The following is a 15723-nucleotide window of genomic DNA, read 5'->3' as shown; positions in this document are numbered from 1 at the left end:
TTCAAGAGGTGTTTTACGTATTAAAACGTGTTTGCTCCATGCTACCACAAATTTGAGTTTAAACCCCTCTACATTACTACAAGATACCACATATATCTTCCAGAGCATGTAATTTCACCTACTTCATCTTCCTCTAGAAATTGCTCCATTTTTTTGCATTTTTGTTGCAACTTCCTCTATCTGTAGGACCCTTTGCATCTCCTTCTATGAATGTTCATTTGTTTTCTCCTCAAGTTTATCTGCTGCAGAATCTATATATCTGCATTTAGGTGATCAATATCATCTTTCACATCGTAAGAGAGGAAAATCTGGGCCGCACTTACAGTTTTTACGAGTAATAAGTACTGTAGTACATTTCTCAATATCTACACGTATAATCTTAGTGGTTTACAACATATCCTAGGGTGCAATATTGTTAAAATTGGAGAAGTGTCAGCATCATGTAATATGTCTTTCTTTTTGGTTTCTCATTCCTACATTTTGCCAAATCAGTGTCGTTCCCAACAGGTTGACGTACCTATATATGAGTAGCGAATAAAGGGGCTTACTTTATGAGTAATTCGTTTCCAGTGAAGAATGATTAGCAGAAACAAAGGAAGCTTTGTTCGCGTCATGCATCTTTCCCGTTTAAACACTTTTAGGAAGGGAAAGGAGGCAGGTGAGAAAGAGAGTGGTACCTGTATATATGCTCGTCTACACCAGCGATGATCATATTCAACTCTTGCTGCTTCCATGCAAGAGGTACACACGTTTGCTTTAACGCTTCTATGCAAGAGGCACACACGTTTGCTTTTTACCAAGTTGATGACTTCTAAGGCCATTTCCTCGTAACCAAGATTAATTTTCTTAGCCCAATTGAACAATTTCTTATAACCAGTCTAATGATTCTAGTTCTTTATCTTTCCTACAAATACGATTGTTTAAGTTTGATGGATTTGTCTTTTTATTAGTCCACCTAAATTTACCTGCTTTCGCATAAAAAGAAATTTAATTTCCCCTGCGATTACTCTTTACATTTCTCTCTTAAAACTTCCTATTCTTTTGTGAACTAAACTTCTTTTTTTTGGTCATTGAGCAATCCTCTTTTAAGAAATTTTTTCTTTCATTATGAAGAATTTTTGTAATACAATTTTTAAAGGTATTTTTGCAATATAATTTGTGGAGAAAATAACTCCTTAATCCTTTCACAAGCATAGTGCCAACAATACTTCAAAATTACAATAACTGGGAGATATATTATCACTTGATTTCACTTAGTAAGATGGAGTAGTTGTTAAGATGGTTTATTTAAATTTGATATAAGTTTCTTATCGGAATGTTTCTTGCTCAAGTATAGTCTCACATTTTCAAATAAGTTAAAAGGCCACCAAGTACACTTGATACAAATTGGGATTCATGCTATAAACTTACAAAGATCTACATAGATAGTAAAGGTTACATGAAAGTCTGAAATCATCATCACTTTCTTATTATTTTTAAATTGACATATTTCGCCATTGATATTTTATATCCCATGTTCTTCACAGTACAGAGGACTTCATAATTATCCCAACACACAAAGATACAAACATATAGATTGTCTTTAAACCAGATCAACACAAGTGCTCTCGTTCATTTGTAAATGCCCCAACTTTTAAAACTGATCAACACTTAACAACACCTAATGGTAAACACAAAAATCAAAAACTTCCTCTACTGTTTAGTCACTAATCAAATATTCTCTATGTAAAAATGGAAAACTTCCTAAATTCCATTACAGAAAGTACTTTGATAGAACTACAATTTGACAACGAAAATATTTGAATGATGGCATGCACAACCAGTAGAAACAAATGTCCTATATGGATATTAACATATTCACCACCTTTCTATTATTATTATCTCACAATATTACTTTGGTTAGAATAAGATGGGTATTTCAAGAAAGCATTTCTTCATAAACTAAATTCTGACGATATAATATATTAAGAAGAAATATGAAAAAATGAGACCATGAAAAGTTGATAGTGTTGTATACGGTTAAAATCGGGCCTACCCGATTTTACTATTTGATCGAGACCAGTAGTTGCATCGAGGGTCAGCCTCGTAGTGGAGCAGATCAAAGTGACGAAGACAAGGTACCGAGTTCGAGAATCGAGGTGCCTGTCGAAATCGAGAACAAACAGGGCAGACTTCGAGCAAAGCGCAATAACAGAAAAGCGAGATATCCGTGATTGGTCGAAGATCATGGCGAAAATCTCGGAACGGATCAAATCAAAGGCAGTTGTTTAGGCTAATCATAGGATTTACTTTTGTAATTAGAATTTTACCATAGATAGGATTCCTCTACTATAAAAAGAGGGTCCTAATCATTTTGTAAGCACCTTACACTCTGAGAATCAAAGCAATATAACGCCTTTTCTATAGTTTATATTCTTGTTCACCAGCTTGTTATATTTTAACTGTTCTTATACAAATTAGTTCAAGGGTATTCAAGCTCGAGGGCTGAATTATGTTCAAACACTAATTTACTTTATACACCAGACTGAACACACCAAGCTCTTTTCGTCATTGTCAGTTACATTTATTGGTAAATATCACACAATCCAAATTTTAGTAGTAACCAAAAGATTGTCTATTAGCAGGAAGATGTGATGACCCAAAAGGTCATCACTTGTTTTAAAAGTGAATTCTGCATTCCGAGGCCTTAAAAACCTCTTTTAGCATCACCTCCATTTGCGTGCGCAGTCCAGGCGCGTAGCCAGAAAGCCTATATGTGAAAATCTATGAAAAACGATAAATTTTGACTATAAAATGAATTAATTTGACTTCGGTCAACGTTTTGGGTAAACGGACCCGGATCCGTGATTTGATAGTCCCGGAGGGTCCGTAAGAAAATATGGGACTTGGGCATATGCCCGGAATCGAATTCCGTGGTCCCAAGCCCGAGAAATGAACTTTTGAAAGAAATTATTTTCTGAAAAAATATAAAGGTTTTTGAAAGTGAAATGTCATGTGAAACCTGCGGTATCGGGCCCGTATTATGATTCCGGAGCCTGGTACAGGTTCAATATGATTTATATGTACTTTAGGTAAAGTTTGGTAAGAAACAAAATTCATTTGACGTGATTCGGACCTTAAATGCAAAATTGGATGTTTAAAGAAGTTCTGAGAAATTTCATTGATCTTGAAGTTTAATTCGATGTTCATGATATTATTTTGGTGATTTGATTACAGGAATAAGTCCGTAGGATGTTTTTGAGGTTGGGTGTATATTTGGTTTGGAGCCCCGAGGGCTCGGGTGAGTTTTGGATAGGCCACGGGGTGCATTTTGAACTTAAAATTGCAGGATTTTTGCTAGTATGATCAGGCCTGCAGGCTTCGCGGCTCGCAAATGCGAGGGCTTGGTCGCAAATGCGAACCAGCCCAGGCCTGCCCTTCCTCGCAAATGCGAGATGTTCCTCGCAATTCCGACCTCGCAAATGCGATGTATGCTGGAAATGCTTGAAGTCGCAAATGCGACATTTCTGATCGCAAATGTGAAAGCCTAAATTTCCTGAAGAGTTCGCAAATGCGAGCCCTGTTTCGCCATTCCCAAGCCAGCAGAGGTCGGGGTTCGCAATTGCGAACCCCTGTTCGCAATTCCCATATCTGCGACCTGCAACTTTTATACTTAGACGAATTTTAACCCAGTTTTCATATCCTCTCAAAACATAAACACACTAGGGCGATTTTTCAAAGGCTTCTTCTCCAAATCAATTGTAAGTCGTTTTTAACTAGTTTTCTTCCATCATTAACATCTTTTAACATGATTTCAATTGAAAATCAATGATTTTCATGGGAGAAATTGGGTGTTTTGGGTAGAACATAGGGTTTCAAAAATTAGGGATTTGGACCTCGATTTGAGGTCCGATTTCAAAACAAATTATATATTAGGGTTCGTGGGGGAATGGGTAATCGGGTTTTGGTTCGAACCTCGGGTTTTGACCATGTGGGCCCGGGGGCGATTTTTGACTTTTTGGGTAAAACTTTGGAAAACTCATTTCCATGCATTAGAATTGATTCATTTAGCGTTTATTGATGTAATTAAGTAACTTGTGACTAAATATGAGCGAATTGGTGGCGGAATCAAGGGGTAAAGCTATAATGGAATCGTGAATTGTGTTCGTGGTATCGAGGTAAGTGTTTGGTCTAACCTTAGCTTGAGGGATTAGGAGTTGAGTCCTATTTGTTGTGTGGTAGTTGTTGAGTACGACGTATAAGCATGGTGACGAGTATCTATACGTTGGTGTCTAGCATGCCCGTGAGTCTTTATATTGTGATTATCGTGACTTCGCTGTATCTTTCATGCCTTGGTGATGGTTCTTATTTGTTGTATAAAGTTTGTGGAAAGGAATTGTGACCTATGAACCTTTAGAGCATTGGCTCGAGTTGTGAAATGAATTGTGAAGTAAAAGTGAGAAAGAGAAGAGATCATTATGTTGTAACCCTTGCCGGGTTATTGTTGCTTTATTTGTTATCTCCCTTGCCGGGATGTTGATATTATTGATGTTGTTCCCTTGCCAGGACTAAATTGTTGAATTGTTGTTCCCTTGCCGGGATTCTTATTATGATTTCACTTATTCCCTTAACCTATTGTTTGTGATTGTTGTTTGGGTGAGGAAGAGAGTTAAAGCACGAAGGGTGATGTCGTGCATTGTTTTTGTGAGGAAAGAGTGTAAAGCACGAAGGGTGATGTCATGCCGCACGATGTACCATTCCGTGCCGATTATATTGATTATATGGTGAGGAAAAAGAGTAAAAGCACGAAGGGTGATGCCGTGCATGTTTTCATTATATAGCTGCTTTGGTGAGGATGAGAGTAAAAGCACGAAGGGTGATGTCGTGCATTTATTGCTTTCTATTTCTTTGGTTGATATCTGAGATTTATTGCTTCTTCCATTTACCTGTTGTCTTTCTGTTCGGAATTAACATCTTCCCCACAGCATGCTCCCCCTCCCATACTTGACTGGTTATTTATGTATTTCTTTTCCGCTGCATAGGTTTATTTGGTAGTCTGGTCCTAGCCTTGTCACTACTTCGCCGAGGTTAGGCTAGACACTTACCAGCACATGTGGTCGGTTGTGCTGATACTACACTCTACACTATGTGCAGATCCCGGAGCATCTCTTGGACTGTAGTTTGGAGGCTACCTTCAGTCCACGCGGAGATCCAAGGTAGTGGGCCTTATGGAGAGTGTCACCCGGGCAGGGTTGCTTCCTGTAGCACCAGCCGTCTCTCAGGACGGAGGAGGAGCCCAGACTCCTGCTACTCGCACTCCGGAGTAGGTAGCTCCCCAGTTCCAGACTCCAACAGTTCAGCCAGTTGGAGCAGTTCAGCCGGGTGTGGTAGCTCAGACCGGTGATGGGGCGGCTATGTCTGCCGATGCTTTGTGGAGATTGGATAGGTTTACCAAGCTCTTCACTACTACTTTCAGCGGTGCATCTACTGAGGATCCCCAGGATTATCTAGATAGCTGTCATGAGGTACTCAGGAACATGGGGATAGTTGAGACCAATGGGGTCGATTTTGCTACTTTTCGCTTGTCTGGATCCGCTAAGACTTGGTGGAGAGATTACTGCTTTGCTAGACCAGCCGGATCGTCAGCCTTGACTTGGGAGCAGTTTACTCAGCTATTTTTGGAGAAGTTTCTCCCCATCACTCAGAGAGAGGCCTATCGTAGGCAGTTTGAGCGTCTCCAACAGGGTTCTATGACTGCTACCCAGTATGAGACCAGATTCATCGACTAGGCTCGTCATACTCTTATCATACTTCCCACCGAGAGAGAGGGTGAGGAGGTTCATTGATGGACTTATTCAGCCGATTCATCTTCAGATGGATAGGGACACTGGTAGTGAGATATCTTTCCCGGAGGCGGCCAATGTGGCCCGGAGAGTGGAGATGGTTCTGTCGCAGGGAGGTGGTCATAAGTCGGACAAGAGGCCCCGTCATTCAGGAAGATTCAGTGGTACCTCGTCTGGAGGTAGGGATTCGTATGGTAGAGGCCATTCTCCTAGGCCCTTCCAGTCGGCACTTCAGGTTTCTCACGGTGCTTCAGGTGGCCGTGGTCCTCAGATGCAGTATTCTGATTAGCAGTCCTATAGTGCACCACCTGCTCCTATTAGTGCACCGCCGCTTCAAAGTTTTCGGGATGGTCATTCAGGTCGTCAGGGCCAGCAGTCTCAGTAGCCGAGGGCTTGCTACACTTGTGGTGATATGGGTCACATTGCTAGGTTTTGCCCTCGAGCACCGAGTAACTCTCAGCATCAGGGTTCCCGTGCCATGGTTCAGGCACTAGGTGTTCCGCAGCCCGCCCAGCCAGCTAGAGGTGGGGGTAGACGTGCTAGTGGAGGTAGAGGTATTAAAGGTGGAGCTCAGGCCGTTAGAGGTGGAGGCCAGCCAACAGCAGGCCGTCCCAGAAATGTAGTTCAGGGTGGTAGGGCCCAACCCCGATGTTATGCTCTTCTAGCCAGACCCGAGGCAGAGGCTTCCGATGCAGTTATCACAGGTACAGTTCTGGTTTGTGATAGAGATGCTTCAGTGTTATTTAATCTAGGGTCTACATACTCGTATGTGTCATCTTATTTTGCACCGCATCTGGTCATGCCTAGTGATTCTCTGAGTGCCCCTGTTTATGTGTCTATACCGGTGGGTGATTCTATTGTGGTAGATCGAGTCTATCGTTCATGTATAGTTGTGATTGGAGGTTTTGAGACTCGTGTAGATTTGCTTCTTCTAGACATGGTTGATTTTGATATCATGTTAGGGATGGACTGGTTGTCACCTTACCACGCTATCTTGGACTGTCATGCCAAGACTGTGACCTTAGCCTTGCCAGGTTTACCTCGTTTAGAGTGGAGAGGGACTCCTGGTCATTCTACCCGTAGTGTTATCTCTTATGTGAAGGCTTGTCGTATGGTCGAGAAAGGGTGCTTGGCCTATTTGGCATTTGTTCGTGATTCTAGTGCCGAGGTTCCTTCTATTGATTTTGTACCCTTTGTTTGTGAGTTTCCTGAGGTTTTTCCTTCAAACCTTCCGGGTATGCCACCCGACAGGGATATTGACTTTTGCATTGATTTGGCTCCGGGCACTCAGCCCATTTCTATTCCGCCGTATCGTATGGCCCCGCCTGAGTTGAAAGAGTTGAAGGAGCAGTTGCAAGACTTGCTTAAGAAGGGTTTCATTAGGCCGAGTGTTTCACCTTGGGGTGCGCCAATGTTGTTTGTTAAGAAGAAGGACGGATCGATGAGAATATGTATTGATTACCGATAGTTGAACAAGGTTACAATCAAGAATAAGTATCCATTGCCAAGGATTGATGATTTGTTTGATCAACTTCAGGGTGCCAAGGTATTTTCGAAGATTGACTTGAGATCTAGCTACCATCAGTTGAGTATTAGCGCATCCGATGTCCCTAAGATAACTTTTTGCACTCGGTACGGGCATTATGAGTTCTTGGTGATGTCATTCGGGGTGGCAAATGCCCCAGAAGCCTTTATGGATTTGATGAACCGAGTGTTCATGCCTTTTTTGGATTCGTTCGTAATAGTCTTCATTGATGATATTTTGATTTATTCCCGCAGTCGGGAGGAGCACGAGCAGCATCTTAGAGTGGTTCTTCAGACCTTGAGGGATAGTCAGTTATATGCTAAGTTCTCGAAGTGTGAGTTCTGGTTGAGTTCAGTTTCATCTATCGCAGCCCCGATGATCAGGTTGACCCAGAAAGGTGCCCAGTTCAGATGGTCGGACGAGTGTGAGGCGAGCTTTCAGAAGCTCAAGACAATTCTGACTACGACACTGGTGTTGGTTTTGCCCACAGGTTCAGGGCCTTATACTGTCTATTTTTGATGCATTTCGTATTGGACTTGGTGCAGTGTTGATGCAGGATGGCAAGGTCATTGCCTATGCTTCGCGGCAGTTGAAGATTCATGAGAAGAACTATCTGGTTCATGATTTGGAACTGGCAGCCATTGTTCACGTGTTGAAGATTTGGAGGCATTATCTGTATGGCGGGGCATGTGAGGTGTTCATGGATCACAAGTCTTCAGTATTTGTTCAAGTAAAAGGAGTTGAATTTGAGGCAGAGAAGGTGGTTGGAGTTGTTGAAAGACTATGATATCACCATCTTATATCATCCGGGAAAGGCCAATGTGGTGGCCGATGCTTTGAGTAGGAAGTCAGCCAGTATAGGCAGTCTTTCTTATATTTCGTTCGGTGAGAAACCGCTTGCTTTAGATGTTCAGGATTTGGCCAATCAGTTCGTGAGGTTGGATGTTTTTGAGCCCAATCGTGCGTTAGCTTGCACGCTCGCTCGTTCTTCTTTATTGGAGCGTATTCGTGATTGGCAGTATGATGATCCCCATTTGTGTGTTCTTAGAGACACGATGCAGCACAGAGGTTCAAGCAAGTTACCTTAGGTGATGATGGAGTTTTGAGATTGCATGGTCGAGTTTGTGTGCCTAATGTGGATGGGCTTCGAGAGTTGATTTTAGATGAGGCCCATAGCTCCCGGTACTCTATTCATCCGGGCGCCGCGAAGATGTATTAGGATCTGTGGCAGCATTATTGGTGGCGGAGAATGAAGAAGGATATCGTTGCATATGTGGCTCGGTGTTTGAATTTTCAGCAGGTTAAGTACGAGCATCAGAGGCCTGGTGGTTTGTTCCAGAAGATTGAGATTCTTGAGTGGAAGTGGGAGCGTATCACTATGGACTTCGTTGTTGGGCTCCAACGGACACAGAGGAAGTTCGATGCAGTGTGGGTTATTGTTGATAGGCTGACCAAGTCAGCGCATTTCATTCTTGTGGCAGTTTCCTACTCTTCCGAGAGGTTAGCTGAGATCTATATCCGGGAGATTGTTCGTCTTCATGGTGTGCCCGAGTCTATCATTTTGGATCGAGGTACGCAGTTTACATCCCATTTCTGGAGAGCAGTTCAGCGAGAATTGGGCACACGGGTTGAGTTGAGCACAACGTTTCATCCTCAGATGGACGAGCAGTCCGAGCGGACTATTCAGATTTTGGAGGATATGCTCCGAGCTTGTGTTATTGACTTTGGAGGCTCATGGGATCAGTTTTTGCCTTTAGCAGAGTTTGACTACAACAACAACTACCAGTCGAGTATTTAGATGGCTCCATATGAGGGTTTATATGGTAGGCGGTGTCGGTCTTCGGTTGGATGGTTTGAGCCGGGAGAGGCTCGGTTATTGGGTACGGATCTGGTTCAGGATGCCTTGGACAAGGTCAAGATCATTCAAGATAGGCTTCGTACAGCTTAGTCCAGGCAAAAGAGTTATGCCGACCGTAAGGTTCGTGATTTGGCATTCATGGTCGGGGAGCGGGTATTGCTTCGAGGGTCGCCTATGAAGGGCGTGGTGAGATTTGGGAAGAAGGGCAAGCTTAGCCCTAGGTTCATTGGCCCGTTTGAGATTGTTGATCGAGTGAGAGAGGTGGCTTATAGACTTGCATTGCCGCCGAGCTTATCAGCCGTGCATCCAGTGTTTCATGTATCAATGCTTCAGAAATATCACGACGATCCATCCCACGTGTTAGATTTCAGCACTGTCTAGTTGGACAAAGACTTGTCTTATGAGAAGGAGTCGGTAGCTATTCTAGACCGGCAGGTTCGTTAGTTGAGATCGAAGAGTTTTCCTTCTGTTCGTGTTCAATGGAGAGGTCAGCCTGCTAAGGCATCGACCTGGGAGTCCGAGCCCAATATGCGGAGCCGTCATTACTCGTTTTAAAAATGAATTCTGCATTTCGAGGCCTTAAAAACTCTTTTAGCATCACCTCGATTTGCATGCGCATTCCGGGCACATAGCCGGAAAGCCTATATGTGAAAATCTATGAAAAATGATAAATTTTGACTATAAAATGAATTAATTTGACTTCGGTCAACGTTTTGGTAAATGGACCCGGACCCGTGATTTAACGGTCCCGGAGGGTCCGTAGAAAAAATATGGGACTTGGGCGTATGCCCGGAATCGAATTCCGAGGTCCCAAGCCCGAGAAAGAAATTTTTGAAAGAAATTGTTTTCTGAAAAATATAAAGGTTTTTGAAAGTGAAATGTTATTTGAAACCTGTGGTATCGGGACCGCATTATGGTTCCAGAGCCCAGTACAGGTTCAATATGATTTATATGTGTTGTCGGTAAAGTTTGGTAAGAAACGGAATCCATTTGACATGATTCGGACCATAAATGCAAAATTTGATGTTTAAAGAAGTTTTGACAAATTTCATTGATCTTGAGGTTTAATTCGATGTTCATGATGTTATTTTGGTGATTTGATTGCACGAATAAGTCCGTATGATGTTTTTGAGGTTGGGTGTATATTTGGTTTGGAGCCCCAAAGGCTCGGGTGAGTTTTGGATAGGCCATGGGGTGTATTTTGAATTTAGAAAATTACAGGATTTTTGCTGGCATGATCAGGCCTGCAGGCTTCGCATTTGCAAAGCCTGGCTTACAAATGCGGTATCGCAAATGCGAGATGTTCCTCGCAATTCCGACCTCGCAAATGCGAGGGTGCCTTCGCAAATGCGATGTATGCTGGAAATGCTTGAAGTCGCAAATGCCAAAGCCCAAATTTCCTGAAGGGTTCGCAAATGCGAGCCCTGTTTCACAATTCCCAAGCCAGCAAAGGTCGGGGTTCACAATTGCGAACCCCTATTCACAATTCCCACATCTGGGACCTGCAACTTTTATACTTAGACGAATTTTAACCCATTTTTCATATCCTCTCAAAACATAAACACACTAGGGCGATTTTTCAAAGGCTTCTTCTTCTCTAAATCAATTGTAAGTCGTTGTTAACTAGTTTTCTTCAATCATTAACATCTTTTAACATTATTTCAACTTAAAATCAATGATTTTCATGGGGGAAATTGGGTGTTTTGGGTAGAACCTAGGTTTTTCAAAATTTGGGGATATGGACCTCGATTTGAGGTCCGATTTCAAAATAAATTATATATTTGGGTTCGTGGGGGAATGGGTAATCGGGTTTTGTTCGAACCTCGGGTTTGGCCATGTGGGCCCGGGGGCGATTTTTGACTTTTTGGGTAAAACTTTAGAAAACTCATTTTCATGCATTAGAATTGATTCACTTAGCGTTTATTGATGTAATTAAGTAACTTGTGACTAGATACGAGCAAATTGGTGGCAGAATCAAGGGGTAAAACTATAATTGAATCATGAATTGTGTTCGTGGCATCGAGGTAAGTGTTTGGTCTAACCTTAGCTTGAGGGATTAGGAGTCGAGTCCTATTTGCTATGTGGTAGTTGTTGAGTACGACGTATAGGCATGGTGACGAGTATCTATACGTTGGTGTCTAGCATGCCTGTGAGTATTTATATAGTGATTATCGTGACTTCGCTGTATCTTTCATGCCTTGGTGATGGTTCCTATTTGTTGTATAAAGTTTGAGGAAAGGAATTGTGACCTATGAACCTTTAGAACATTGGCTCGAGTTGTGAAATAAATTGTGAAGTACAAGTGAGAAAGAGAAGAGATCTCCCTTGCCGGGACGTTGATATTATTGATGTTGTTCCCTTGCCGGGACTAAATTGTTGAATTGTTGTTACCTTGCTGTGATTCTTATTATGATTTCACTTATTCCCTTACCCTATTGTTTGTGATTGTTGTTTGGGTGAGGAAGAGAGTTAAAGCACGAAGGGTGATGCCGTACATTGTTTTTGTGAGGAAAGAGTGTAAAGCACGAAGGGTGATGCCGTGTATGATATTGTGAGGAAAGATTGTAAAGCACGAAGGGTGATGCCGTGCCGCACGATGTACCATTCTGTGCCGATTATATTGATAATATGGTGAGGAAAGAGAGTAAAAGCGCGAAGGGTGATGTCGTGCATGTTTTCATTATATGACTGCTTTGGTGAGGATGAGAGTAAAATCACGAAGGGTGATGCTGTGCATTTATTGCTTTCTATTTCTTTGGTTGATATTCTTCCATTTACCGGTTGTCTTTCTGTTCGGAATTAACATCTTCCCCACAGCATGCTCCCCCTCCCATACTTGACTGGTTATTTCTGTATTTCTTTTCCGCTGTATATGTATTTGAACTGCATAGGTTTATTTGGTAGTCTGGTCTTAGCCTCGTCACTACTTCACCGAGGTTAGACTAGACACTTACCAGCACATTGGGTCGGTTGTAATGATACTACACTCTGCACTATGTGCAGATCCCGGAGCAACTCTTGGACCGTAGTTTGGAGGCTACCTTCAGTCCACGCGAAGATCCAAGGTAGTCCTGCAGGCGTCCGCAGACCCTGGCGTCTCCCTCTATCCCTTATTCCCTGTTTCCTTTTCCTTAAATTCAGAAACAGTGTATTGATAATTTTCTTCAGACTTTGTATGTAGTAAATCTTAGACCGTTTGTGACACCAGGTTTTGGGCAATTAAGTTTTAAGCACTTGTAATATATACAGACTATATCTATTTTATTGTTTTCTTCGGCTTAAATTTAAATTTTCGTTGTCATTACGTTCTCTTTATGTTTGCTAAAAGGAAATAATTGGATAATGAAGTAATTGGTTTAGAGGATTGGCTTGCCTAGCTCACATTAGTAGGCACCATCACGACTCCCGAGGGTGGGAAATCCAGGTCGTCATAAGTTGGTATCAGAGCTCTAGGTTACATGGGTCTCACAGTTCACAGACAAGCTTAGTAGAGTCTGGGGGATCGGTACGGAGACGTCTGTATTTATCCCCCAGAGGCTACAGAGTTAGGAAAAACTTCACATTTATTCTTTCCTATCGTGTCGTTTGGTTTCTCAATGCTAATTGAATTTCTACTCTATTCCTTCGCATATGGCGAGAACACGCGCTTCCTCGTTCACTGACCAGCAGCCCGAGCCCCCAGCAACAGATCCCGCGAGGGGTGGAGGGCGAGGCCGAGGTCGTGCTAGAGGCCGAGGTAGGGGCGGAGCTCATCCCCGAGCAGCAGCACCAGCAACGGAGCCTCAGGTTGATTTTGATGATGAGGTTCCGACCCCAGCAGTTCCGGTGGGCCCAGCTCAGGTCCTAGAGGGGTTTATTGCTACCCCAGTACTTCAGGATGCTCTGGTCCGTCTAGTGGGCCTTATGGAGAGTGTCACCCGGGCAGGCTTGCTTCCTTAGCACCAGTCATCTCTCAGGCCGGAGGAGGAGCCCAGACTCCTACTACTCACACTCCGGAGCAGGTAGCTCCCCAGTTCCAGACTCCAGCAGTTCAGCCAGTTGGAGCAGTTCAACCGGGTGTGGTAGCTCAGACCGGTGATGGGGCAGTTATGTCTGCCGATGCTTTGTAGAGGTTGGATAGGTTCACCAAGCTCTTCACTACTACTTTCAGTTGTGCATCTACTGAGGATCCCCAGGATTATCTAGATAGTTGTCATGAGGTACTCAGGAACATGGGGATAGTTGAGACCAATGGGGTCGATTTTGCTACTTTTCGCTTGTCTAGATCCGCTAAGACTTGTGGAGAGATTACTGCTTGGCTAGACCATCCGAATTGCCAGCCTTAACTTGGGAGCAGTTTACTCAGCTATTTTTGGAGAAGTTTCTCCCCATCACTCAGAGAGAGGCCTATCAGAGGCAGTTTGAGCATCTTTAGCAGGGTTCTGTGACTATTACCCAGTATGAGACTAGATTCATCGACTTGGCTCGTCATGCTCTAAACATACTTCCCACCGAGAGAGAAGGGGTGAAGAGGTTCATTGATGGACTTATTCAGCCGATTCGTCTTTAGATGGCTAGGGAGACTAGGAGTGAGATATCTTTCTAGGAGGCGGCCAATGTGGCCCGGAGAGTGGAGATGGTTCTGTCGCAGGGAGGTGGTCATGAGTCGGACAAGAGGCCTCGTCATTCAGGCAGATTCAGTGGTACCTCATCTGGAGGTAGGGATTCGTATGGTAGAGGACATCCTCCTAGGCCCTTCTAGTCAACATTTCAGGTTTCTCACGATGCTTCAAGTGGCCGTGGTCCTCAGATGTAGTATTCTGATCAGCAGTCCTACAGTGCACCACCTGATCCTATCAGTGCACCGCCGTTTCAGAGTTTTCCCGGTGGTCATTCAAGTCGTCAGGGCCAGCAGTCTCAGCAGCCGAGGGCTTGCTACACTTGTGGTGATATGGGTCACTTTGCTAGGTTTTTCCCTCGAGCACCGAGTAGCTCTCAGCATCAGGGTTCCCGTGCCATGGTTCAGGCACTAGGTGTTCCGCATCCCGCCCAGCCAGCTAGAGGTGGGGGTAGACGTGCTAGACGTGGAGGTAGAGGTATTAAAGGTGGAGCCCAGGCCGCTAGAGGTGGAGGCCAGCCAACAACAGGCCGTCCCAGAGATGTAGTTTAGGGTGGTAGGGCCTAGCCCCGATACTATGCTCTTCCAGCCAGACTCGAGGCTGAGGCTTCTGATGCAGTGATACGGTTCTGGTTTGTGATAGAGATGCTTCAGTGTTATTTGATCCAGGGTCTACATACCCATATGTGTCATCTTATTTTGCACCGTATCTGGTCATGCCTAGTGATTCTTTGAGTGCCCCTGTTTATGTGTCTACACCTGTGGGTGATTCTATTGTGGTAGATCAAGTTCATCATTCATGTATAGTTGTGATTGGAGGTCTTGAGACTCGTGTAGATTTGCTTCTTCTGGACATGGTTGATTTTGATGTCATATTGGGGATGGACTGGTTGTCACCTTACCACACTATCTTGGACTGTCATGCCAAGACTGTGACCTTAGCCTTGCTGGGTTTACCTTGTTTAGAGTGGAGAGGGACTCTTGTTCATTCTACCTGTAGTGTTATCTCTTATGTGAAGGCTCGACGTATGGTCGAGAAGGGGTGCTTGGCCTATTTGGCATATGTTTGTAATTCTAGTGCCGAGGTTACTTCTATTGATTCTATGCCCGTTTTTCGTGAGTTTCCTAAGGTTTTTCCTTCAAACCTGCCAGGTATGCCACCCGATAGGGATATTGACTTTTGCATTGGTTTGGCTCCGGGCACTCAGCCCATTTCTATTCCGTCGTATCGTATGGCCCCGCCTGAGTTGAAAGAATTGAAGAAGTAGTTGCAAGACTTGCTTGAGAAGGTTTTCATTAGGCCGAGTGTTTCACCTTGGGGTGCGCCGGTGTTGTTTGTTAAAAAGAAGGACGGATCGATGAGAATGTGTATTGATTACCGGTAGTTGAACAAGGTTACAATCAAGAATAAGTATCCATTGCCGAGGATTGATGATTTGTTTGATCAGCTTCAGGGTGCCAAGGTATTTTCGAAGATTGACTTGAGATCTGGCTACCATCAGTTGAGGATTTGCGCATTCGATGTCCCTAAGACAGTTTTCCACACTCGGTACGGGCATTGTGAGTTCTTGGTCATTCGGGTTGACAAATGCCCCAGCAGCCTTTATGGATTTGATGAACCGAGTGTTCAGGCCTTATTTGGATTCGTTTGTGATAGTCTTCATTGATGATATTTTAATTTATTCCCGTAGTCGGGAAGAGCACGAGCAACATCTTAGAGTGGTTCTTCAGACCTTGAGGGATAGTCAGTTATATCCTAAGTTCTCGAAGTGTGAGTTCTGGTTGAGTTCAGTTGCATTCCTGGGTCATGTTGTATCAGCAGAGGGTATTCAAGTTGATCCGAAGAAGATTGAGGCAGTCAAGAACTAGCCTAGACCAGCATCAGCTACAGAGGTTCGGAGTTTCTTGGGGTTGGCAGGCT

The sequence above is a fragment of the Nicotiana tabacum genome, chromosome 1, assembly GCF_000715075.1.
Source record: "Nicotiana tabacum cultivar K326 chromosome 1, ASM71507v2, whole genome shotgun sequence".
Lineage (NCBI taxonomy): Eukaryota > Viridiplantae > Streptophyta > Magnoliopsida > Solanales > Solanaceae > Nicotiana > Nicotiana tabacum.
This window is presented reverse-complemented; position numbering follows the sequence as displayed.